General features: G+C 45.1%; 1 long non-coding RNA gene and 1 pseudogene across 2 annotated transcripts in view; one reads left to right on the top strand and one right to left on the bottom strand.

The window, feature by feature from the left end:
• LOC146191983 (uncharacterized) overlaps positions 1–27,439 on the top strand; it is a 77,129-nt gene that overhangs the window by 39,146 nt on the left and 10,544 nt on the right. The window lies entirely within an intron of this gene.
• LOC146191984 (uncharacterized) lies at positions 24,283–25,846 on the bottom strand (annotated as a pseudogene).

The following is a 27,439-nucleotide window of genomic DNA, read 5'->3' as shown; positions in this document are numbered from 1 at the left end:
AAATGGAGAACCGTTTTGAGCCGGTACAGCAGGCGCCTGACTTTCCGGATTGGCCGACGCAGATCACTTGGATGCATCACAGCGACGTGGGCGTCGCCACTTTCTCTTTCGTCACCGCGTGCGCGTGCTTTTTCGTTTTAATTTTTGAATGCACGCTTTTTCTTCTTTTACTTTATTTTACCCGCAAAGGAGTGCTGAGGGACGCTTTGTGCGCTCTGTGTTCGCGTCGTGTCAGAGGAACACAAAGTGCGCAAAATTCGCCTGCCGCGAGTTCGCAGTTGAGCGAAACCGCGCCAAACACCGCCAGCTCGGTCAACTACGGGGGCCCGACAGCTTCGCGTTCGCTCTAACCGAGTGTTGAGACCACAACAGTTTGTTCTATTTGAGACACTGTGCCATTGCCCCAATATATATTTTGACTGTAGCACCACCCTTGTTCGTACTAAGCGAGCGTTCGTTATATCTGCGGCTGTTATAAGTGGGCTGGACTGTAATTGTAAATGTAATTAGTCATACTAATAAATAATAAAATAAACTATTAGTATAGCAAAAATTCTTGAAACATGGCAGTGCAAAATGCTTTTGCATTCTTCCAAAGCAGTTTCTGCACTGATCCATTTTTTTTTTTACTTCTGATGCTGTTGAAGCTTGACTTCACTTTTGGAGTGGTGGCTTTTCATCTCAAATGGAGCATCCACTCTCTTGTGAAACTGCTGGGCAGACCATTAAGGGCACCCGTTCATTGTATTGCCCAGAACTTGTCATTAAGTTTGATCTCTGTAGTGGATTTTCACAAACATATTAACATAGATTAAAATAGAAGGCATGCCTGCATCTTATCCTCGTTTTTGTTGAGAAATTTGATATTCATAACCCTTGCACTTTAGAAATACTGCTCGTGATTCCACGCAGTGCTGAAAAGTTTGTGCTGTCAATTTTCAGCGTTGAACAGCTGCTTTCACCTGCTTGCAGGATTTGTGAGCAAATAACCCTTGGTCGTGTTGAACATTGCAGCTAAAGTAATAAACAAGTGTCTTGCTAAGTGTGTGATAACCTTTATGATGTAAAATGTTTAACTCTTGCACAGTGCTTTGAATTAGCCCCCATCATAAATTATGTACAATTTTTTTCTTCCACAAGAAAAGTTTTTGGGAAAAGCTTAGTCTTGAAGCATTAGGGTAAAATTGCAGAGGCTGTCTCCCCAGTTGTATGCAATGCTCAAGAGTGCTACTTCAACGGTAAACTGGCACTGCCTTGCAGATTTTCAGAATGCTGGTAATTCATTCCTATTCTGCACTAAGTTCAGATGAGTTCTGCTTCTGCTACGGCCTGTGTGTTGTGGGCTTCTCTACGGGGCTGCGGCTCCGCTTTCAGAGCAATCAATGCTCCGCTGGCTCAGACCACAGTGGTAGCCCCAAGAACAACACGAACACCGAGGACCAAAGGGTAAGCCGGTTTAATGTTTGCGCGCGATCAACCAATTCTTTTCACCTGATGAAAGTCCCTCTTTTCCGGAGCTAGCCCGTCCGGTCCACTCTGTCGATATTGCACACCACCACACACGCACTCACTCTCCCCGAAACCACACCCAGCCAACACAGCACGCGCTTCCCTTGCCACAGCAGTAGAGGAAGAGAGGGGGAAGGAGGCTGCCACGTGATGTAGAGAGGAGAGGCCACACTTCACCTTCGCCACTGCATCGTAGCCAGGAGGGGAAGGAGCGGTGATATGTGCCTTCCCACAGTGTATAAAAACAGATGTAACTCGGGAACAGAGTGGCTAAGAATATTTTAAGCATATGATAATTACAAGCACGAGTTCAGGGGAATTTATAAAATTGGTGGGAGCTAAGAGCACGTGCCACAAACATATTAAAGGCCAGCTTCTATGCCCCATGATGATGGTCATAGCATATGGATGCCAGCCATAACGTCAATCATCAGATCGAACCCCGGCCATGGAGGCGGGATCCAATCTCTAAATGCAAACGATGTTCGCACGTAAAACTATAGGCGGTTTAGTTACAACAGTGCTTCTAGCTTTCTTCTTTCACTCCCTCCTTTTCCCCGTTCACTCCTGGAACACTTAGGGTGTCAACCCTTCTACTGCGCTTCTGTCCTCATCAGCACGCTAGCCAACTACAGAAAATAAGCCGGCAGTTTGTATTGAAATCTGATATGCATCAGACGTTGTACGTAAAGCACCACGCAGCTGACCAAGGCTCGCAAACGATCATACTGCAGTGTCTCAAAAATTGCTCCTAAAAACATGTACACGCATCATAAAATAAGCACTCACTACATTACCAGAACGGTGGTCCACTTCAGAATCAACAATGATAATGAGCGAAGATTTAGCCAGTATCTAAATGTGCGCATTAAAAGGATGGGACAGAATTACTTTTTTTTAATGCACACACTGCGTTCATTCCAGGCATCATCAATGCAAAACTTCTCTCTGTGCATGTCCTCGTTGTACTGCACCCATGAATTGCTCAATGCAATGTCAAATAAATGAAACATACTTCTGATAGTCCATTTGTTGACCCGGGCCTTCATTCTGTAATAGCTAATCATTCGATCAGCCATATCAACACCACCCATGTTGATACACATTTTGACGTGTGGCAGGGGCACGTTAAGGTATTTTTTCTGTAGTTCTTTTTCACTGGACAGCTTGATATCTTTTGGCAGTCTGTTGTTGATCACTGGTCCAGTCGCAGCAATTCCTTTTTGCTCAAGTTTATCCAGGAGTGCACTTGAAGTTAAATATCTATCAAAATATAACTTCGTCCCTGGGCTGGGTGTTTCTGTTAGTCGCAGCACCGCTGACTTTGCTATTCGTGAGCTTCCAGCATACAATTTCGAGTTGTGTTAGCCCGGTAAACGGTATCATCTGCTCATCAATGCAAACGTGCTTGGGGCGAGGGAGTTTGTGACAGCCATCCTTAATTAAAGAGACCAGGGGTTGGATTTTCCAGAACAGGTCCTCTTCTCATCATCGCTAACATCAAGCTCAATGACAAGCTGAAGCCGGCGTCGTAACTTGAAATGCCTGTTACGAGTCATGTTTTCGGCTACAAGCGAAACTCGTCTTTCTTTGCCAATGCATCTGAATTTGTGGGTAGCCCAAGCATGACATTTTCAATGATGTCCCTAAAAATGTCTTCAGTTCTTTAGCTGAACATCCAACGAATGCCCAGTCACTTTCACATGGCTTCTGTTCACTGAATAGGCCATTTTTTGGTATGCCTCTTGGGTACATACTACAAAAAATAATTGTAGGGGGCCCAAGAGGTCCGCACGTCACTGTCATCAGCATTGCCGGGAATGAATGCTGGAAGCCAGGTTGTAGTGGGCCTGCATTGAAAAAAACAAGTGTTAGAAATAAAATTTTCTTTGCAGGTTCGTCAACACAGCGAAGCCATACAGTGTCACAATGCTTACTCTTTAAGGTGTTACCAGCATGCTCCAGATGCTTTGCCATTAGAAGTTGAAGGCCATCATCTTCACTACTTTCATCGTCAGAGGTTTAGAAGAGCTGGGGTCCACTATAGTGTCCTTATCGCTGTCAGAGGTCGATATTTGACGAGTTGCCAGCAGCTTTTCATTGTAGGATTGTGCCTGCAGTAGCATCTGACTTCAAAGGCCTGTACCCTGACCAAAAAAAAAAATGTTTAGTGCACAGAAATACAAAACTGTCCAAAACGCACAGACCTGCATCACAGCAATGGAATTGTTGCGCCGATAAAGCTAAGGTGCACTAGGCTCATTCTGTGGCCATCGCATTGCTACATTCATTGCTATATAGATGCCATCATAGCTCTAAAGCAGCTTGCCTGATAGGCCTTGCTTTCCTTGTTGAACTGCATCTCTTGTGTGGTAGCTGTGGGTTGCACATTTCTTGCTGTCGCTGTGGCAGCTTGTGTTACATTTATTGCTGTAGGCATGTTGCTGTTTGCTTGCCATGTACTGCTGACAGGGTCATTTGATGCATCTTGGCCATTAGCGCTGTTGCTGGTATTGTCGGCATTGTTGTGCATGTCCATCGATTCCGTAAATTTCTTGTACTTCTGCCACACTTTGTGATGTTCCCTGCAGCCCTTAAGCATAGTATGGCTTTACTTGCCTATAATATTACATCTATAATGTAATTTCAACACAGCAGTCAACTGGATTCAGCACAGAAACCCCGTTCCTGCATTAACATTAACTGTATTTTTATAAAGTGTACAATATATCTATTTCTTGTATCATTTACTTTGCTTTATTTAGCATGCTTTATTCATATTTAGTTGTTGAGCTCAACAGTGCTTGTGTTTTGCTTTCCCTTGTATAATCGGTGCTAAATGCTTTTTTGTATATGCCATTCTTTTGAACCATCCTGTAACACCCTGCTGAAATGTCGTTTAGTGATTGCAGTAACTGTAAATCCAACTGTAATCCAGAACAACAGTTTTCACATTCCCAGCACAGCTCCCTATATAGCCAGTGTATTGTGTTAACAGGGCACTTACCCTCGGGGTGTCTAGCGAAATCAGGGAAAGTTGCACGATATATATATTCTGCAATGCATTTTCATATGAAGCTGACCCACAGCAAGTTATTCGTGCAGATTGTATTTTGTGCTGTCTCGGCAGCGCATGTCCGCCATGGCGGCTGCGCCGCAAGGTGAGGCGCGATAAATCCAGCACATGGCTGAGCTGCCACAATAGAAGAAACAATACACATGTGTTTGGGTATTGTGTAAATATGTGTAAATGCTACGTGAGAGTAGTGCGCAACTAAAAGTATGAATAACCGCATCGGTAGCAGCCAGTGCGAAAGGCGATCAGCAAGCTGTGCTGCCAAGCACGCGTGCAGCCATATTGGTTAGGTCTGGCTCAGCTGGGCAGCTCGCATGCAGTGCACATTTAATTTTCAGTACTCCATTTCAATATTTTCACTTGCAGATTCATTCGGCAGGGAATTTGAACTTAAATAATCAGGAAAAATTTGTAATTCAGAGATTTTGAAAATATTGGTTTGCTAGACATCCTTACACTGGTTGCGCATCTGTGGAGGAGACACTGGGCCTTCAAGGTGCAGCGTAAGAGCGGCTGCAGCAACATCTCTTGTCACATGCACGTGCCTTTTCAGCTGCATGACGGGTGACCAGAAGCCAGCTTATTTGTTGCCATTTTCTTCAACGCATCCATGCTCTTTTGCCATGTCTAGTATGTCTTGCAGCAAATGGCATTTCTAGTCATAATCTTCACTTCCGCACCTGTACAATGCGGTACAAAACAGCAAATTATTATTACGCTTCCCACAGTAATCATAAGACGAATCATTGTAGTCTCGAATAATTTTATGTATGTGGAAATGCGATGGATGTTTTAGACACCTCCTCGAGGTAGTCTATACGGTTTATGACCCTGAAGACTGTGGTCTTGCCTGTGTCTAGCTATGAATAGCCCAATTTAGAGAGCTGGAACAGTGCTGTGTGCTGTTTATGGCATATATGCACCAAGCTTCGATTTACTATGCCTGTGGTCGCATATAAATGCAAATATAATACATCTGGTTTAGGCTTTTCGAGACGGCGGACAGATCGTTGGCTGAGCTAGGCCACCGCCACGCCACTTACATTACCTAGCAACTGAGGCACTCACCACAGGAAAGCCAGAACATGCTCTTTAGCTGTTTTTGAAGCCGAATCCCCATTGTCAGAACGAGGGTACATGGAAGAACGCCTCGAACCCGGCAGTAAGTTCGGTTGCCACACTATACATATGAATTGCTGCACGAGCGACAACTGCATACAAATTAAGGTTCCTTTTTGGTTTTCTCCACATTACGCGTATAATATGCACCTCTTCATCGGAGTACTTGTGTACCACATCCTCTATGTAGCCGATAACTTTTGGGCGTTTTGTAGGTGACCCTGCAAAATATTGCTGAAAGAAGGCATTACAAGTCGAAATTGTCGTCGCTAATTAATTGCAGATGCCATACTGCGCGCGCAAAAAACGGCGATGCCCAGTGTGTCCTGCCAATATTTTTGAAACCACTGAAAACCGCCGAAAAACATCCTGCAACCTAAGGAAGTGACGACATTATAAACTGGAAGTTCCGGTGAGATCCGCCTTTGGTCGGCAGATCAAGGTGGAGCTCTCTGCAGTGAGCGGAGTTGGTCCAAATGACCTGCCCCGGAGCAGCCAGTGGAGCTTGGGTTATGAGGGAGGAAGGAGTAAGAGGTGCTGGATAGGGGGGAGTACCTGGCAGATTCGTTGGTGGTGGCAGACTAGTCGGTCCACGATCCTTGAAGCTTCACAAACACCATAGTACAATGGTTCCTTTCCACTGGCTTTGGTATGTAGCCATGCCTGCCGAGAAGGCGGCTGAGTGGTAATACTGATTTAAGTTTCTGGAAGCTTCTATGAGACTCTTTCCCTTCGCTTATAAAATAAAAACTCATTTGACTAGGCTCTCGATGACCAGGTTCTCGATCGTGAAGTCTGTGGAGAAATAATAAATAGGTAACAAGTATTCCACAAATGATAGAGTGATGCTGGAAACATGGGACATACCTTTATTCCATGTGAAGTTCTCCACTTTCATCAATCTGTGGCTTGGTATGTAGCCATGCCTGCCGAGAAGGCGGCTGAGTGGAAATACTGATTTGAGTTTCTGGAAGCTTCTATGAGGCTCCTTTCCTTCGCTTATAAAATAAAAACGCATTTGACTCTCGATGACTGGGTTCTCGATCGTGAAGTCTCCTGCGGAGAAATAATAAATAATAGCTGACAAGTATTCCACAATAGAGTGATGCTGGAAACATGGGACATACCTTTATTCTATGTGAAGTTCTCCACTTTCATCAATCTGTGGCTTGGTATGTAGCCATGCCTGCCGAGAAGGCGGCTGAGTGGAAATACTGATTTGAGTTTCTGGAAGCTTCTATGAGGCTCCTTCCCTTCGCTTATAAAATAAAAACGCATTTGACTCTCGATGACTGGGTTCTCGATCGTGAAGTCTCCTGCGGAGAAATAATAAATAATAGCTGACAAGTATTCCACAATAGAGTGATGCTGGAAACATGGGACATACCTTTATTCCATCTGAAGTTCACCACTTTCATCGATCTGTGGCTTTGGTATGTAGCCATGCCTGCCGAGAAGGCGGCTGAATGGAAATACTGATTTGAGTTTCTGGAAGCTTCTATGAGGCTCCTTCCCTTCGCTTATAAAATAAAAACGCATTTGACTCTCGATGACTGGGTTCTCGATCGTGAAGTCTCCTGCGGAGAAATAATAAATAACAGGTGACAAGTATTCCACAAACGATAGTGATGCTGGAAACATGGGACATACCTTTATCCCATGTGAAGTTCTCCACTTTCATCGATCTGTGGCTTTGGTATGTAGCCATGCCTGCCGAGAAGGCGGCTGAGTGGAAATACTGATTTGAGTTTCTGGAAGCTTCTATGAGGCTCTTTCCCTTTGCTTATAAAATAAAAACGCATTTGACTCGATGATCGGGTTCGCGATCGTGATGTCTCCTGTGGAGAAATAATAAATAATAGCTGACAAGTATTCCATGAACTATAGTGATGCAGGAAACATGGCACATACCTTTATTCCATCTGAAGTTCTCCACTTTCATCGATCTGTGGCTTTGGTATGTAGCCATGCCTGCCGAGAAGGCGGCTGAGTGGAAATACTGATTTGAGTTTCTGGAAGCTTCTATGAGGCTCTTTCCCTTTGCTTATAAAATAAAAACGCATTTGACTCGATGATCGGGTTCGCGATCGTGATGTCTCCTGTGGAGAAATAATAAATAATAGCTGACAAGTATTCCATGAACTATAGTGATGCAGGAAACATGGCACATACCTTTATTCCATCTGAAGTTCTCCACTTTCATCGATCTGTGGCTTTGGTATGTAGTCATGCCTGCCGAGAAGGCGGCTGAGTGGAAATACTGATTTGAGTTTCTGGAAGCTTTTATGACACTCTTTCCCTTCGCCTATAAAATAAAAACGCATTTGACTCTCGATGACCAGGTTCTTGGTCGTGATGTCTCCCGTGGAGAAATAATAAATAATAGGAGACAGTATTCCACAAACGATAGTGTGATGCTGGAAACATGGGACATACCTTTATTCCATGTGAAGTTCTTCACTTTCATCAATCTGTCAAAAGCAGAGAAAGAGAAAAGTTTGACCGCAGTGTGCAGATGTGCCCTAGGCCAACTCTCATCAGTTTTCTCCATGCGCATGTAGATGAAAAGTTTCGATGGTACTTCCAGTTAATCACTGCGCTCTTCCTACCAAAGCCTCTTAATAACCCAAGTTAATAACAAAGTTCCATCAAAATTTCTATATTAATATTTGAGGTTTTATTGCATTCTGGTGCCTCTCGAGTGTCAGGCTCGGGCTTGATTGCATTTGAGCTGTGTGATAACCTCGATCTGCATTGCATTGAATGCAGTTCAATTTCAGGATCCAAAAAGTGTCGATGTGACAAAGGTACCGTGCAAGATTTAGCATTGTCTATAAGCTATTGATGTTGCCTTCGCAGTTCAAACATATATGGACCTGCAGGGGCACCTTGTACCACCACAGACCCTGAGCCCCCATACCAAAGCTGTGGTCCGCACCATGGCGATAGGTTGTAAAGTGGAGGAAAGAAATTATTAACAGTTGCGGTTGTGGTCAAACCTCGGCTGACAGGCTCCTCGTCTGTCGAACAGGCGAGAGGCTCTGAAACCTTTCTCTGCATATAAAGGTGAAACAGAGGTGGCATTATTTAAAAAAGCTAATTAATAAACTGCATGGATAAAGTTTTTAAAAAAATCTGATCGGCCCCTGAAGAGGGGTCACACCGAATTGAAAAAACTGGCCCCAGAAAAACCAGAATTTCTAGTTTTTACTCTGCTTTACATAGTTAGCTTAGATGGTTAGTAGAAGCAAGTTACTATTGTCAGCCAATTTCATGTTTTTTGGTTACATAACTATCGAAGAAAAACATAGCAGCCAGTTTAGCTTGGCTGGGCAAACCAGTCATGAAGATGGGCAGGCGGCCTGCCAGTTACTTCCCTGTCCTAGAACAGTATGTTTTCACATTCCATTTCTGTGTGCAGTAAGTATAAAATGTCCCATGCAATGGCATCAGCTGTGCCTGACAACACTTAGCTGCCATGGCAATGAACTTTCAGCAGACATGAAATAGTCTGCAATTTCATCCCTCATTGCCACAGCAGCTGAGGCAGGCCGGTGGTTTGATGGTGGTGCACTGCTGCCAGTTTGGGAAACCATGTGCCGCCACTCTCCATCCTGCAGTCTCCTCACTTGGGCTTGTCCCCGTAATTGTCAGGGCAGTATGCCTTATCAACCATGAGGAAATTATGCAGGACATGGCTGCTTCTATCATAGAGCTAAGGAGCTCGCTTATCCTCCACTGTACCCAAAAACACGTGCCATCTCGAAACTAAGATGCCAAAAGCATTTTCAGTGCGTCTGCGAGCTCTTGAGAGGCTATAGTTGAATACTTTTTTTTTCTTCTAGCTGTCTCCCAGCGGAGTCTTATTCACCCTGTTCTAGAACAGTACATTTTCAGTATCAATGTGCACATTCCATTTCTGTGTGCAGTATAAAATGTCATGCAGTGGCATCAGCTCCGCTTGACAACACTTAGCTGCCATGGCAATGGACCTTCAGCAGACATGAAATAGTCTGCAATTTCGTCCATGGCAGCTGAGGCAGGCCACAGTGGTTTAATGATGGTGCACTGCTGCCAATTTGGGAAACCATGTGCCGCCACTCTCCATCCTGCACAGTCTCCTTACTTGGGCTTGTCCCCGTAATTGTTAGGGCAATATGCATTGTCTACCATGAGGAAATTATGCAGGACCACGGCTGCTTCTATCATAGAGCTTAGGAGCTCGCTTACCTTCTTCTGTACCCAAAAACGCGGGCCATCTCGGAATTAAGATGCCAAAAGCATTTTCAATGCGTCTGCGGGCTCTCGAGAGGTGATAGTTGAATACTTTTTTTCTTCTAGCTTTCTCCCAGGGTAGGGACGCATCAGATAAACCGGCCAGTTAGAAACTCCTGAAGCGAGTCTTATTTAATGGCTGCCTTCAGGTTGCTCTTTAGCTCCGATGTCAACCATAATGAAGCGATAATTAGCATCTGCGATTGCGAGCATGAGTAGTACCCCTTTAGTGGAAGTAGTCTGGCCCACTGTTTTCAGGGCATTTGATAGCGAAATGTTTACAGTCAATACTCCCAATCCATTCGGAAAATTCTACTTCGTAATCTTCTCTTTCTTCCACTCTCTCACACCCAAGTACAACAGGCTTCAGGAAATTGTAGATTGCTGGAAGAGTTTCCTTTAAGATCTCTCCCACTGTGGATGTATGAATTCTCTAACTCATTGAGATGGCTTGAATCGATCCACGAGTGTCCAGGAATCTACAAAGGAATGTTAACAGAACAAGCGCTTCACATTACTGTTCAAATACTTATCACAATCATGTTTTGCAATATGGATTAAGAACGAAACAATTACAAGGCTATAGAGAGTAGCAGATATGTTAAGTATTGATGAACATATTCATCTACTTAGGCGGCAAAAATGTTTCATGAAAAATAAGCCATCAGCTATCTCTTGCATCCACATCAATATGCAAATGTTGCATTTAATACAAAGGGAGGGGGAGTTTGAGGCTCAAAAAAACAAAAGAAATACTGCGATCATAGTGTGACCACATATGGTTGGCTAAGAGCCAAGAAACATGGAGATGGCATTAATGGATGCGGAAAGGATGTTGACTAAGCACAGCACTTTGCATATAATGCAATAGAGCGTAGCATAACCACTTTTCTAGGCAGTGGTGGCTGCCCACATCGCTGCTGCTTCTTGTTTCATCCATCCCGCGCCCATCCCAAACACTTTCTGGTTCCTATACCCTGCAGCTCTCACAACCTTTCCTTTGCCATGGCCCGCACACTTTTCTGTGATAGCTCCATGAATGGGTTCATTCACCGGCTCATGAGAATAGCGATTGATGTAGGCACATTGAAGACTAGGGTAAAAGGCAAAAAATAAATGTGCACGCTGCATATTCACACGCTGAACATCACGCTAGTTGTTTTCAAGCGAGCATCTTACCTCAGTGTGACTGCAAGCCTTTCTGCTGAAGAACAGGGCCTCCTGTGCATTGGTGGGTGCAGAATTCTTTCATAAACGGGGTCTAATAGCTTATCAAAGGAAGCCTTCGTCATCCTGTTCAATAAATGAACCGAAATTCTGCATGACAACACACTTTTCATCGAGCAACAACATTCCCGAGGCTACATGCAAATCAACCGAGAGGGAATCTGACTTCTACCACGAAGTGCTGGAACTGAAGACGCTGTTCCTGTTGTTTCTTCCTGTCGTCCCCGTTTGTTCGCGCTGTTTTTTTTCGTTGAAGACGCTGCAGATGCTTTCAATAAAAGGTGCGAAATCTCGCCGGAAGCGGAGGAAAAAGGGATGAGTAGCTGCGGAGAATTGCTTCGCAAGTTTCACGGCAGGCGATGCGCTGGACGCTCTTCGCATGTGCTTTGCCATCCGCGTCTCTGCGTGTGCCAGGCTGTGTCCGAGTAGTGACTGCGTCGCCGACCTGACTCACCCAAACGTCAAAGTATAAGTTCGCCTCCTGTGCGTTGGTGGGTGCAGAATTCTTTCATAAACAGGGTCTAATAGCTTATCAAAGGAAGTCTTCGTCATCCTGCGTTCAATAAATGAACCAAAATTCTGCATGACAACACACTTTTCATCGAGCAACAACATTCCTGAGGCTACGTGCAAATCAACCGAGAAGGAATCCGACTCCTACCACAAAGTGCTTTAACTGAAGACGCTTTCAATGAAAAGGCACGAAATCTCGTCGGGACCGGAGGAAAAAGGGACGAGTAGCTGCGGAGGATTGCTTCGCGAGTTTTATGGCAGGCAGTATGCTGGATGCTCTGCGCATGCACTTTGCCATTCGCAAGTCGCTGCGTGTGTCAGGCTGTGTCCGAGTATAGAGTGACCGGTATAGAGTAAAGAGTGACCGTCAAGTCGGCAACGCTGCGGCAGGCGCAGCGTTGCCGACCCGACGTACCCAAACGTCAAAGTATAAGTTCGCCTTAAGAACGGGCGCGATGTGGTGAAAAAAATAAAACCGAAAGCGAAATTGAAAAAAAGGGATGAATTCGAATCGTGAAACCAAGTGTTAAAAACAGCAATATGCAAGTACTGTGATAACAACCATGATTGTTGTACAGGGAGAGAAAGGCACTATATCTGTCACGTTTCGTTTGTGGACACCTGAACAGCGTCGTAATGGAAGGGAGGAAAACTGAGAGAAAATGGAATAGCTACAAGGATTCAATGCTTAGAAATGGTCAATGTGCAAATACTATACATGGATTTCCAAATGTGATGTGTTTAAATATCTGTTGCCGTGTAGGAGATTGGGATGATTAGAGATTCAAAAGACGAACATTAGCACGCACCACTAATGAGTCCACGCTCTAACTTTTTATGGCCATGCTTGAAGAGCTAATCATCAAGTTTGCACAAGAAAAAAGAGTCCGAATAGCCGAAAATAGGTGTTTCTTCGGAGGCATTCCGCGTGACAAGAGCTGTGGTGAAGGCATAAAATTTGAAAAGTGTTCATTTTCACAGCGGTCAGGTGTTCCCCGGAATCAGAATGCTGTCTTGAATGCACAGGAGGTGCAGATTCTTTTTACCAGCAAGAGAACTAACTCTATGCGCTTTGATGACAATGTGACCGAGGTACTGGCCGCCGCCACCGACATGCTGCTTATGGATGAGGCGCACAACCTCTGCCTGGACTGCCTGCTAAACAACATGGAAGTCCTGCCTCGGCATGGCCGCACTAGCGCAGGGCCACTTCGATGCGCTGAGCGCCACCTTCTTTATTTGGTCTGCTCAAGGTGCGCTTTGACAATGACAATGTGACCGAGGTGCTGGCCGCCGCCGACATGCTGCTTATGGATGAGGCGTACGGCCTCTGCCTGGACGCGCCTTCGCCAAATGCAGCCGGCGCAGCACCTTATTGCGCTATTGGCTGCGCAGTGCTTTGACGCGCTTCCGGCGCAATTCTGTTTTCTCTTTTAAAGGCACCCTTAGGGGTCAAGAAACATTTCAAATATGAAATTTAAAATTAATAAGAATACTGAGTGGATATAAAAAAGTACTGTCAACGGTGCGGCAATGACAGCTGACACCTAGGTTTAACAAAAATGGCACCGCCCACGTCTCCCTACTCGCGCAGATCTCGGCGCGCTTGCGCCACTTGTGCCCTGTTTGCGCCATTAAGTATCGTCAAGTCATGCCATATCCGTGTGCCGTGCCTATCCTAGCTATTGTTTGAAGCTAGTGTAAAGCCCTCGATTGTGCTCCACCATTCTTGCCTTCGCGCTGCTATCTCCCAGCGCTGACCATTCGGCTCTCCAACCAGGTTCTCGCAAATCGCTGTGCATGAAATAGTCGGTTGCTGCGGATCACCTGCGCTCCTGTTTCGTTTGCTTATTAGTAGTAGTAGACAGCAGGTGTCTGCCTCTTTTTTTTTCTTTTTTTAGAGTGCATTCTGTCGGACGTCAATAGTAGCTAAAAGCTTCCTACAAGCGCGGCACAATGCCATCAAGCCATATGGCCTAGAGTGATCTATCTGCCAGTGCAGACTGAAAGCAAGCTTGCTAAGCATTGCTCCATGTGCTCTGTCTGGAAGCTGAATGGAAACTATGGCAAGGGTGTAGGCTCTACCATGATATAGCTTCTGTTTGTAGCAACATAGGTCATCCTGAAAGGCGATGAAATTGCAGTTTTTGGCAGGAATAATAAGCAAGCACGAATATGTTTTGATATCTTGTATTTGACGTGCACTTGATCCAAATATGTATACGCATCTGTTAGCCCAAGTGGCACTGTACATCTGGTGTTACCAACACAGTTATAAAGACAGTGCAGTTAAATTGGATTCAATATCCTTGCATCCTTGATCATGCTCCCAACACTGAATTGGTGCAAATGAAATTATTTATTGATAAACAAATGGATGTTAGTTTTTAAATCTCATATAATTGCATCATAAAAATATACTTGGTAGAAATTGGAAGAGTGAAGGCGCACTTTTTTTTTAACTGGGAAAAAAACCCTGGCGCAAAAAATTCACACACAAAAGGGAGAGACAGGGATAATGGTCAGACGCCAACAAGTGCGCCATGAAGGTGCACTTCTTGAAGTAATGAATTCAACCAGGTGTGCATGCTGGCATGAGCATGTCATTTTTATTCCTTCATGTTCTAAATTATTTTACATTTATCATGCTTAGAGTAATCTTGGTGCAAATAATACACAGTGAATGATAAGGTTTCAGGTATGAGACTTGCATGATCTCGGAAAAAATGGAACTTGACGTAGGTGCCAAGAAGGCTGGAGCTATAACATAGGTGACAGCAGTGATCTGATGACCTGACGAAGCACACAATCTAGGCAGGCATACCGGCATTCAAGTCTTCCAGGGATTCCCATATGGCGAGATGGCATCTAGAGCAAGATGAGAAACCCAGGACAGAAGGAAACCATGTGGTGATGACAGTTGCAAGATTCCTTTACTGTGTGATATTCAAGACAAGCAGGCAAGAGGGGTCTAGTTGGTAGTGAGGTTGGCATAAGAAGCAGCATTATGGGAGTAGGCAGAAGGTGGACAAGCAGATGTTGGAAGCAGCATGTCGAGAGGCATCTGGGGATGATGGCTGCACATAAAAGTAAATCACCAGCACAGTTGTAGTGAGAGGAGTTGTAAGTGAATGTGAAGTATGAGAGAGCGAGGTCCAGGTCACAGTGGTGCGGTGAAATGTATGTTGCAAGCATATTTGTAAGAGTATGACTGAAGTGCTTAGTGAGGCCATTGATTTGGGGGTGATAGGTGGTGGCAAGCTTATGCTAGTTGGAGCAGGAACAGAGAATGTCTTCGAGAACTTAGGAAAGGAAGAAGTCACTGCTGTCTGTAAGGAGTTGATTGGAAGCACCGTCATGATGTAAAATCTTTCAAAGAAGGAAATCGGCGACATCAGTAGCAGTAGTGGCTGCAACTGCACGCATAATTGCATAGCAAGTAGTCTGTGGCAACTACAACTTATACTGATTTCGAAAGGGTGACTTGGGAAATGGGCCGAGAACGTCCAGTTTGACTTGATAGAAAGTCTTGGAGGGGATGTCAGTAGACTGAAACAGCGCCGGGTAAATGTTAGAGCATTTCTGATGCTGTCGCAGGCAGCTCAGTGGCACACACAGTGATAGAGGTGGAGCCAATGGAATCAACGACACATGTTCGTGAGTGCACGAGACACCCAAATGACTAGCAGTTGGGAGATTGTGGAGTTTTCGAAGGACGGCACTGCGAAGGTGCTTGGGAACAATGAGGAGGAGGAAGTCGGAGCCAGCAGGGTTAACGTTGTGGTGGTATAAAGTGTCACCGCAGAGGACAAAATACGTAGAAGGGGCAGTCTCAAGGCGGTCGACAATACTGTGTAGCTCGGCATCCTGGCGCTGCTCTTCATTGGTGTAAGTAAAGGAAGAGAGTGCAAACAAGTAAGCATTGCGACCGCCGCCAGAATTGTTCAGTGTGCCAACTGGATAGCGGGAAAGGCAGTCACTACCTGTATGTAGGTGACCAGACTTATAGACCTTGTGTAGTAATACTCTTGCAGACATAACGCCCGACACCTTAGCCACCTACTGGGGACTTTGTAGAGTCCACGCTCTCGACACGATGGTCCCTATTCCTCGCTGGTAGATGCCACTGCAGTGCTGGGAAGCTGTAAAAACTATTGGGGATTGCAGTGATTTTTCACTTGCTCAAGTTGATGGCACTCTTGAATAATGCTGTTGACTGTAACAGAATATTTGCAGATGAACAACTGAAAAGTGTTGCAGGCAGTTCCTTTGAGCGCATGGTGTACCTTGTCGGTGTCACTAAAGCCAGCATCAATCTTGTGACAGACTGCCAGGACGTCTTAGATGTAGGGCACGTAGCTTTCTAAAACTGGGCGTGACACGCAAGCTTCTGATCATTAGGCCTTCCAACGATCACTCACAGCCGCTCTGCAGATTCCTCAACTATCCGTGTCGCAGTCGCATTGTCAGGCTGTTGCAACTGGGAGGCCATGGTGGCATTAGCCCAAGACATGTTTCACTCAGCGAGGAGCCCAAATTCTGGTGCTTGGCCTTGCTGACATCGGATAGCGCGGATCTCAGGTGCAGCTGCGAATTCCAAGAAAATCCGGTTGTCGACCAAATAGCAGATAGAAGTGGTGTCGTGCTATGGGATATGCCAGGTAGTCGCTGTCTTGCATGGGTAGAAAAGGGCACATAGGAATGTAAATGGCAGCTTCAGGAAGGAAGCGGGAAAATTTCACTGAAAGAAGGCGAGTTGAGCTGATGAGATATTCAGAGCAGAGGGTAAGGTTCAAGCAAAGGCCAATAGAGCAGTCAGTAAGGGCAGAGTGGGCTCTTAAGAAGCAAGACTCCAATTGCCGGCGCATACTGTGGAAGAGGCGGCTGGCGTCACTACTTTCTTGAAGTGGTGATGAACCCAGGAACTGAGAATGGATAGTTGGGCCGTATTACGCACCGCTCTCAAACGGATCGCTCTCAAAGGCCTATGTCCTATTGGTCAGTTCTGCGTCACCAGTGGACGTCATGAACACAAAAGAAACGATGACGTTGAGCACCTAAATATGGCCACCAATTGAGAGCGTTTTTTTGAGAGCGACAGAAGCAGTCTCAAACGTTTGAGAGTGAAAATGGCGGCCGCGTAAATTGCGATGCGCCGCTTTGAGGTATTGTATCGGCGATCCACAGCGAAGAATGAAGCACGAGGACGCGTTTGACTTGCCTGACAAGTTGCTCCGGCTCTGTTCAACTCGGGAACAAGCAGAAAGTGTAGTGACTGCGCGACGATGTCTGACGAACATCGATGAACGGCGGCTTGCGGGCGAGTGCGTCGCCACCGCGCCGGCCAGCGCACTGCATTTTTTTGCTACCGGAGGCTTCCAACCACGATTATACCGTGCTTCCAACGTACGTAGGGAATGTAAGATCGTTTGCATCACGCAGTGCGTCGGTTGCGGAAGCCATCGGGCGGAACGATGATTGCCGTCAAGGATACGGAAACAAGTCACTAGGCAAGGGGTTCTACGCACGTTGTGAACATCACAATAGTGAGTAGATTTTGTTATTGACTGCGTGTGTTTGCCGAAGAGTTCTGAAGATCATAGTAAACTTGTATTCTGCCTGCTTTATCTCAGATCTGCGAAGCGAACACGCGCATTTCGTGACCCTGGCTGCCCCGCCGGACCAACGCCTCCTCCACGGCACGTTCGTCTAGCGTTTGTGAATGCGTCGTAAAAATGCCTGCTTCCTTTCATTTCATCCTTCTGTCAATTATATATGCGTGGATCAAAAGCATCCAAAATAAAGTTGCAAGTTCAGTGCAGTTGTGTATGTCCCTAGTCTTTGTCCTTGTCTGCCAGCGCTGCGACACCATAATGTTTGATAGCGGTACTCCTGTGCACCGAAAGGTGATCGAAGGTCTGCTGAACACCTGCGTCTTATTCCTGGTTAAGCTCTAAAAACCCGTGTTGGTCATCGAACTATCTTGATTATATGCATTGATGTGTGCAATACCACTTGTTGTAAGTCGGCTTCTCTGCAAGGCTTTTTTTCCAACCAAAAGGTCTCGTTCCCACTCGTGCATTGTTTTTCAACAGTTGTCTTCAAGATGACCTAGCAAGAGCTGTCGAAAGGGTTCTGTATACCTGCCCTTTATATGTAAAGTACTGGATGAAGAGACTATTGATTGTCCAGCGCGCCTTGTTCCTCGATGACTGGTTTCGGGCCATTTGTCACGCTCCCTGCCTGCGACACATTCGCGGCTTGAAAGTGAATGCGCCATAAAAACGCCTGCTTCTTTTCATTTCTGCAAAAACCGGGAGTCTTTCCTGAGGACAAGACTTTTTTTTTTGAAAACAAGCCTTGCAGGGAGAGACTGACTTAGATTTTGGCTTCGGTAAGAGATACATTTCCTGAATATGCTGAGACGGGCCATATGCCAAAGAATGCATGTTGCACTGAAATTTTGTTCATGGCAAAAGCAATAGGAGATAAATATTTATAGTGTTTAAATTTATTTGCTGCCTAAGAAACCAGGGTGTTTCTGTTATGCAGGTAATCATCACTACCAAGTTACAAGGCTGTCCTTACAATGATGCTTGGCTAAACAGCATTGGCACACGTTGTAAGCATTCCTGCGAATGTTTACGATTCTGGCTGTGGGCTACTTAGTATGGATCTTCAATTGAGTGCTAAAGCATGCTCAAAAGCTGTTGAGATTAGCAAAAGATGGGCCTAAGTTGATGTCATATTTTGGTTACCCATGAGACGGCAACTACCCACTGAAGTCATGGCTGATTACACCAGTGCCAAGCCATCCCAGTCCCAGCTCGCTGTCCCTTCTCTGCTACCGTTTTGCAGCCTGGTACAGTTGGCTGTGGTCACTGTGGTGTAAACATGCTTAAAATGAAAAGTGCAGTATTACAGCAAAGCAGTAAATGTTCATGATGCTGATTGTAATCAGAAAATACTACCAACAAAGATCTTTTTTTTTACTGCCACTTATGTTCAGTAGAAACACTTATTTCTTGGCAGCAGCGTTTCACTTGAGTGTTTTTACTGCAAAAGAGGCAGCATATAGAGAAGCACATGTACCTTGATATACATTGACCATACAACATTGACATGTACATTCGAGAATAAATTACTAGGCCCAAAGAAGCCATTCCATTGCATATTGAAGCTACCTATACAAATAGGTACTGTATGCATGGTGCAGTATACAAAATGCTTATATATCAGATATAACAAAGCCAGCTGGATGGTAGACTATTAGACGTCTCTTTCTCTCTGCTGTAGCAGCTGCTAGGAGAATAGTGCCCAGAATGACTGCTGAATGACAAAAATCTTAGTGACAATAAAATAACTGCAATCATAACAAATGCATTGCTGGGGCTATGTGTGAATAAAGGTTATTTTACACTAATAAAACGTGCAACACTGTCAAGAAGAATGCTAAACAGCTTGAAGACAGTAGAGGAAGCTAAACTAGAAGCATCCAATAAATGACTACGCCATAAATGTGTGATATAAACATTTTGCACAGCTACTTTTGTCATTGGCATTTATTTTCCAAGTCTGTTCAACAAATAACCAAAAAAATTCATCTTCTGTTCAAACTGATAATTTAATAGAAAAGGCTTGTACATAATTCACACAATATTGAAAGAGAATGCATGTGTGTAAAATGAACATACTTTGAAACACTAAAGACTCTGATGGATATAAAGGCACTTGAAAGCTAGTTGTCATAGTGCGATCGCAGAAATTAAGCCGATTTCCAGCTCGCTTGCGGCATCACATGCATGATACGTTTGCTTTTCCTGCCGACAGAGTGGACACCGTCTAGCACGAACAGAAACTATGACACCGTCAGAGAGGCCTTGCAACAATGTGCGACCAACACCATCACTCTTACCGCTGCGAGAAATGCAACATACTAGACATCCCTGCTCAGGCCTACCTTTATCGCCTCTAAACTTAGGTCTGGTTGAACAAACTCGTTCTCGCCTCGGTGAGAGTAAAAAAGAAAGTGTTCTTTCTCTTGAACAAACCAAAACAGCGTAAACGTCGATTTCTGTACCTCACACAGAACAACATCAGCATGGAGCAGCAGCAGCATCAATCGCAATATGAAGAACCGAGCCCAATGTGCCTGAAGTCAACTGGTTGCGATGCACAGCAGCGAGTCACTCTGGCTTGCACGACAAGTCAGTGGTTGAGGGTCGTGCACCGGATCTCGTTTCCCGCACTGCAGTCGCGAGCTCTTGCATAGTGGCTGCCACCTACTTTACTGATACTGTCAGCTTCCATCTATCGGCAGAAGTAATAGTGTAGCCTTCAATTTCCTCTTGTATTTTCCAAAGAATAACACTAGATCTACCGCTCGTCGCTCTTGCAATCGCTGGTAAGCACTGATGGAAAACACTCTTCAGCAAGCTATTTTCGTGACAAACACTTTCACCAAGCTGTTCACTGCAGGTTCGTAGCCTTTACTGCTTTCAGTCAGATTTTTCCGGCAACTAACAACATCTACAGAGGACCTCGATTTTAAACTACGCGTAAAAAGCAGCAACTAGACGGGAAAATCGGCTGTTTCTTTGCAGGCCGCCATGTTCACGCCTCGCTGTCGTCAGCTGACCCTCGCGGTGAAAATCGTTACCTAGGAGCACATTTAATTGTAATACTGAAAATGCTTCTATTTTTAGTTGCCGTATTATAGCTTCGAACAATGTTTCTTAGGTAAATAGAACATTTATACTTTATTCTCTGTGTTTTCACGAAAAATGTTTGCACACGGCCCCTTTATCGTGCAAATAAAAGTTTCCGGGGCGGGGCTTTGCTATTAAGCACCCTAGCCTGCTTGTAATTGGCTAAAGCCACGATGTCGTCACACTTCATATGTCTGAGGCTCGTCATTTTAACGTCACGCTCTCAAACTTGAGAGCGATTTTGAGAGCGGTGCGTAATACGGCCCCTGGCGTCAAAAAGAATACAAACAGGAACACTATCCTTAAGGAAATGTGCAGTTGGTCTCGACTGTGAAGTGAGCGTGAACCCTGAAAAAAGCCCTAGTGGCTTTTGAGACCTGGAACATTTTGTTCAATGCTACGGCTTAATTTGTGCCCACGTTTTGTCTTCCTGGTGGATGCCGTGACTGGACGCCCAGGTGGAACACGTCTCGAACCTTTTGGTAAGGCAGGCCGGCGTTTTGCCAGGCTAGTTGGTTGCACTTTAATCACTCTGCCACGCCTCCTATCTACTGCTGCAGAGACCTTCAGCTTCAGCAGTAGAGCATGTGCAGCACTGCTTGTATTCACGTGCTTAAGCTGGGCTATGAATGCATCCAGCAGAGCATTACTGTCCTCAGCCAGTTTGTGCACACATTGCAGCTCCTTTTCTAGTGCCCAGTACTTGGCTTCCATGTCCTGCAATTGATATTTAATGAAAATAATTATATTGTGAGCATACCTCTGCATGTATGCTGATTCTGTGAATCATGCATAACATTTTGATATGCTGTGTACATAGTTCTGTACAAAGCAAAGCTGATCAGTACAGTTTTTGTGCTGTGCACCATATTATGCAAATTATACTTTATCTCACAAAATGTTTGCAGCACTGTGAAAAGCAGCGGTACCCTGTGTTGCATGTGGTAACAGTCAATAACAACAGGGTGAAACTTTCGTGAGAACAAACGACTAACTGTATTGAACTTTACATTATATGGGGAGGTTAAACAAGGGGAAACAACACACGCACGACTTCTTTCAGTTCACGAAGCAAAATGTCTGACAGACCCGCAGGCGAATCCCTCTCCCTCAGTGCCGAGGGGGCGCCGCACACACGTCTGCTTTCTGTCAGTTCACGAAACAGGGAGAACATGATCTGCAGGCGAGTCTCTCTCTTTCCCGGCTCCAGGGCGCAGTCCCCCGCATGTCTCGACCTTGGGCTCCCAGGCACCAGATCACGAGGTAAACAGCAGAGGGGTGGGTGGGGAAGCATAGTCTTACTCGGGCTCGGTGCCGCGCCATGCACAGGATGCGGCAACACCCCTCGCACACAACACAGGAGGGAGGAATGCAGAACTGTAAATCACTGAAAACTCTCGTACTTCCATCCCAGAAGAGAAGAAAAACACAACAACCTCCCGGGCTCCAGCTGTGGGATAGGGTAGTGCTAAACACACAACTCGAGGGGGTAGAGAAGCTGCACCAGCTGTCGCAGTGTGGTTCCATTGGGCAGCTTCACGACGCAGGCTCTAATGTGGGCATCTCTTCCTGGGATCGATTCCACTATCCTGGCAGTCTTCCACATGTCGAGGCGCCTTTTTGTTGTGAAGGAGAACCAGGTCACTGACGGAGGTCTTTGTAGTACGCTGGGTCTCACATGTGTGAGCCGACCTAAGAGACAAGATATTCCTTGCGCCAACGCCTCCAAAACTGTTCAAGCAATCGTTGATGATGCCTCCACTTTCGTGTCGAAGCTTGGGTTGACGAGATGACACCAGGATACGATGATGGTGACGAGGTAAATGTCTTTCCAGTCAGAAAGTGGGCTGGCATAAGAACATCTGGTTCTTCTGGCGATGCAGAAACATGGGTCAAGGACGGGAGTTCACGATGCCTTCGACTTCCTCTAGAACACTTGTAAGCTCTTTGAAGGTGAGTCTGGCCTGACGTAGAATTTTGCGCAGACAAACCTTCACGGTTCTCACCATCCTCTACCAGAATCCATCCCATCATGCTGCTCTTTCGACAATTAATTTCCACCGAATTCTTGTCTTGGCACAGTTATCGTGCAACTTTCCGTCAAATAGGATGTCTTTCAGTACTGCAATTTCCTTAGAAGCCCTCTGGAATGTCTTCGCGTTGTCACTGTATATAACAGATGGTAATCCCCGTCGGGCGATAAATCTTTGGAAAGCCAATAGAAAGACATCAGATGAGAGGTTCGAGACAAGCTCTAGACGAACGGCTCGAGTGACGGCGCACGTCAAAAGTGCAATGTACAATTTTGAGACCGTTTCCGTGTTTTTAATGAAGAGCGGTCCGGCAAAGTCTATGCCAACGACTTCAAACGGTTACGAACGACTTACTCTTTCTGCTGGCAAAGGTGCTATGGGAGCTCCTCCTGGCTTTGCACGACCTCTCAGGTAGCTGTTGCCCGTTTAACTTGCTGAAGCCACGTGGAATCCAGAACCTTTCTCTCACTTCAGTGAGAGTGTCTCGAGTGCCGCTGTGGAATGTTCGGAAATGAGCGTCACGAATAACGAGCTCCATGAATGGGTGGCTGAGAGGGAGTAGAATCGGATGCCGAACCTCTTCATTCTCATCGGAAAAGTGGAGCCTGCCTCCAACTCGGAGTAATCCCTCCTTGTCTAGAATGGGCTGTAGTTTCTGGATGGTCGATTGAGAGCTCACCGACATTCCTTGGCGTAGACGCGATACGTCATCTGGATAGGACTCCTCTTGAACGGATTTCAGCCAATATAATTCTGACCGTTCGATATCTTTCGCTACAAGCACGACTTCTTTCTTTCAGTTCACAAAGCAAAGTGTCCGACAGTCATTCTCTCTCCGTCGGCGCCGAGGGGGCGCCGCACACACACGTCTGCTTTCTGTCAGTTCACGAAACAGGAGAACATGATCTGCAGGCGAGTCTCTCTCTTTCCTGGCGCCGGGGCGCGGTCCCCCGCATGTCTCGACCTTTTACTCCCAACTCGGGCTCGGCGCCGCGCCACGCACAGGATGCGGCAACACCCCTCGCACACAACACAGGAGGGAGGAATGCAGAACTGTAAATTACTGAACACACTCGAACTTCCATCCTAGAAGAAAAGAAAAACACAACACCCTGATCCTTTCTGGACCATGCGTGCCTATTATTATGGCCTGGGCCAAGAGGAGCACAGTTGTCTATTATAATTTGCATGATCCTGATTGGTCCAGGGCACCGCTGCCTTCCACAGTGCTACATAGTGAGACAAAGTATACGAATGACTTGAATGTTTTTTCCTTTATTGGTTGCATGTTTTCAAGCTGTACAGGCATTCTGCCTGTGTTGTAATGCCACTTTTTACAGAATTTCGATAACTATTGCATTGTTGACGTATAAAGCACAAGAAATCCTTCAGATCTTCCTGATAAAGAAGCGCAGATATTCTTGTGTGGGTACACCCTCTATAACAATGACAGATAAGAAATCGAATTTTGGATAATTTATGTGTTTATTTCTCTTCCTGACTTATATGGTTGTTAGTCCATCCATTGCGCTACTCTCAGTTTAGTGCATTATTTTTAACATGATAGTTTTAAAAGCCCTGTTCTGCCCACGCAGCCCTTCTCTGGGCATACAAAACGGTTGTGCTATATCCTTTGTTCCGAGTGGTGGAGACAGACACGTTTCTACAGGCTTTGTCTTTGCGTTCACTGCAGCCTTGCAAGAAATGAGCAACAGCGATTCTGGGTTAATCTACTCTGCACGCAGTATATAATGGAACCTTTTCACATCCCCTTTTGTTCTTTTAGAGTATTCTTACCAGTCAGGAAATGAACTCAGGGCCATATTCTCACGGTGATGACATTCTTATGGTCATAAACCTAAAAAAATTGACATGCTGCTACAATTGCTCATTACATCACATCCACAGAGCCTGCTGACATCATGGGAAGAAAATATGCTAGGTGCGGGCAGCGGTCTCCCAACGCCAGGTGTCCAAGCTGTTGCCGATCTTCAGGAGTCAGCTTCGGGCTATTCGGGAAAAAGCCACCGAAGGCTTTCTGCACAGCAGCCTGGTGCTTGCATAACGCACCTTGGCTGCCTATCCAGCAGCTGCAGGTGCCAATGTTGGCGTCCACTTCATAGGAGAGCCTGTGCCGGAAGAACAAGGCACACTATACAAAGTGCCATCTAGCTGGACTATCGACTCGGCAAAATCGCTGGGCAGCTTCTGCAGCAGGTGCTGGAATGCAACACGGTGAGAGGCATCTTGATTGTGAGCATGCCTTAGCAGCCCTGCCTCAAAGTAGCTCTCCCATGTTGTGATAGTGAAGTCCACCAGGGCTACTGCATTGCAGCACAGAACATCTTTCAGAATGCGGATGGGCGCTTCGGAATGGTTGTTTGTATTGTGCCCCCTAGTCATTGTGCCGGCACGGTAATGGAGCACCCATTCTTGTTCATTATCAAGAAAGGTATTGACCCTCTTCACAAAAGCTTCATGCTTCAAACTGCGGAGTTCTTCCTTGGCTTTCTGGAGCTGCTCTGCTGTTTTCGCATACAGAATCTGAAACCGGAACACAAAAAGTATATGATGAACTCACTTGTGAATAAAAGGTATTTACCACAAGCAGGGCTAGACTGATCAGATGAGCAATACATAGCATGATTAACAGTTCAGTCATGTGAGACTTCTTGTGACCCTATAAACCAAATTACGCCGAGATTTCTTTTACTCTCCCACTATCTTTCCAATCGCGTAGATTCATCTGCAATGCCTCGAGGATGCCATCTAGCCATCACTTTTGCTGCCTACTCCTTTTCCCATGTTCCTCAATCTTTCCCAGCATCAGTTTTCTCCAGCGACTGCCTCTTTTCACATCAGAGGACCAAAGTAGCTGAGCTTTAACTTTAAAATTTTACCTTTTAATGAGCAGTTAGGGTTTATAGTCACCAGTATCGACTGATTTATCTTCTGGCAGTCCAAGGAACTCTCAAGAATATCCACCAGCACCACAATTCAAAAGCGTCGATTCTTCAGCGGTCAGCCGTCTTCGCAGTCCAACTCTCGCATCCATACATCGCAACAGAAAAAAAACCATAGCACGAATTATCTGCATTTTTGTTGGCAGTGTGATGCCTTTGTTCTTTACTAGGGGGTTAAGCATGATTGACACTAATATTTAAAATGAGTTGTGGGAAGTTTAAGAAAGCAAAGCAAGGCTCACTGAAGTACCATTGCTAAGCCATTCAGACTAGCAGTAGATTTGTTATGCTGCTAGCCACTGTTGCTGTGACTGCCCAAGGCACTAATGTCAATGACCCAGTACACAATTTGTCAAAAAATGAACCTTATTTACATTTGCTCATAATTCAATAAAGCAATATACCGAGCTGGTTCCAAAGCATGTTGGATATTGGTGCTTCAACAGCTGAAAGGCCTGCTCGTACCCCTGCGTTGTTTGCAAGCTGTGTATCGGAACTGCTATTGGCACAGTTCCAGCTTTTGTTGCTGTTAGCAGCACCGTTATAGTGCTCCTAGTTTCATCACATGATAATGTGGAGTCTACAAATATATCTTGAGCTGACTCCAGCTGTTGGGCTCAGCGCATGATGGGTGTCACAAGTACTGCCCAGCTGTCATCTGTGGCACTTGTGAAGGTGATGTCTACTCCTGCAAAGCAAACAAGCAGGAAGAGAATGGCATAAAAAGAGGCTTGTTTAGAATACCTCACCTGTTTCATTCCTCCTTATGTCCAATAAACAACATTCATAACATTTTTATGTATATCTACTACAGGCTGTGAGCTACAGCAGTAGGGCAGAACAAAATCTATGCTTGAAACACACAAATTTTCACAAGTTATGTTTGAGCAAGACTTTGTCACTAATTTTACCTCTACACTCATCCTGATTCAGGTGTTTGCTACAGAGCATAATGTAACTCTATAAAGAACATTGTTTGTATTGCTGTAAACGTTCTTTTCACTCAATGTTGCTTTTGATAACCACACTGTTGTTCCAACATATTTTTAGATGTCTCTGCATAGCGCATTATCAAAGAAGTTTGATATTTCATGAACAAAAAATAGAAGGATGGTGTAAGTATTGCTTTAAGAGTAAATGTGATAATGCCTTTAGCAGCGGTTTTTTATTTCACAAATTTTTGGCATCAAGAGACGGGCACAAAGTTTGGCAAAGTGTTTGGAAAATTTTGGTTTGGTTTTGGGGGAAAGCTGCAGTATCTTACAATGAACTGCATACCACTGGAGGCACATATGTCATCAGTTTGAGGCTATGTTAACTAGCAGAGCTAGGGACGCTAAATGGGAAGTGAAGTAATGTGACAATGCCTTGAGTGCAGCACAAAAGTGTTTCATTCTAGTTTTGATATGAAATTGTCTATAGTTTAGCCCACACTATTTTTCTCAATTCTGGTTTATAGCGATGCCTTTTTGACCTACCGAGCTGTATGCGCGTAACGTAAAATCATTTATTCTGTTGCAATGTCTTGACAGCGGACCAGTCTTTTACTGGTGTCTACCACAGAAAACATAAGAAACAAAGTGATTAATAAAGACGTTTTCATGCAGTCTAAAAGAGATTGTTCTTCAGCCATGAAAATAACCACTCTGGTATAATACATGACTTGAGTCTCCGCATAGCTTTTTTCCTGATTTTTGGCAGCACTTTGCAGTTTTTACTTAAACCTTATCCAGCACCTTTTATCAGCAGTGAGATCAAGGAGCTGTAAAAGTTATTGAAAATAGTCGCGGATTAATCATTGTGAATGGTGTAATGTTACCAATAGCAGTGACTCCAAAACCTGCAACTGCATATTGCTTAGCGTTGTTCACTGCATCTGTTAGCGCCTTGTTTACATATGGTACTTCCATTATCGTGTCTTGCATTGGTTATTTTGTTTCCTTGAAATATTTTAACCATTATAAGAATCCATGGTAGAATGAGAGAAAGAAGATGGCTACACAGTAAGGCCACTGA

This window comes from Amblyomma maculatum, chromosome 4 (assembly GCF_055883805.1).
Source record: "Amblyomma maculatum isolate TAMU_Amacu chromosome 4, ASM5588380v1, whole genome shotgun sequence".
Classification (NCBI taxonomy): Eukaryota; Metazoa; Arthropoda; class Arachnida; order Ixodida; family Ixodidae; genus Amblyomma; species Amblyomma maculatum.
The sequence above is the reverse complement of the archived record's forward strand: the minus strand, read 5'-3'. Positions and strand labels throughout refer to the sequence as shown.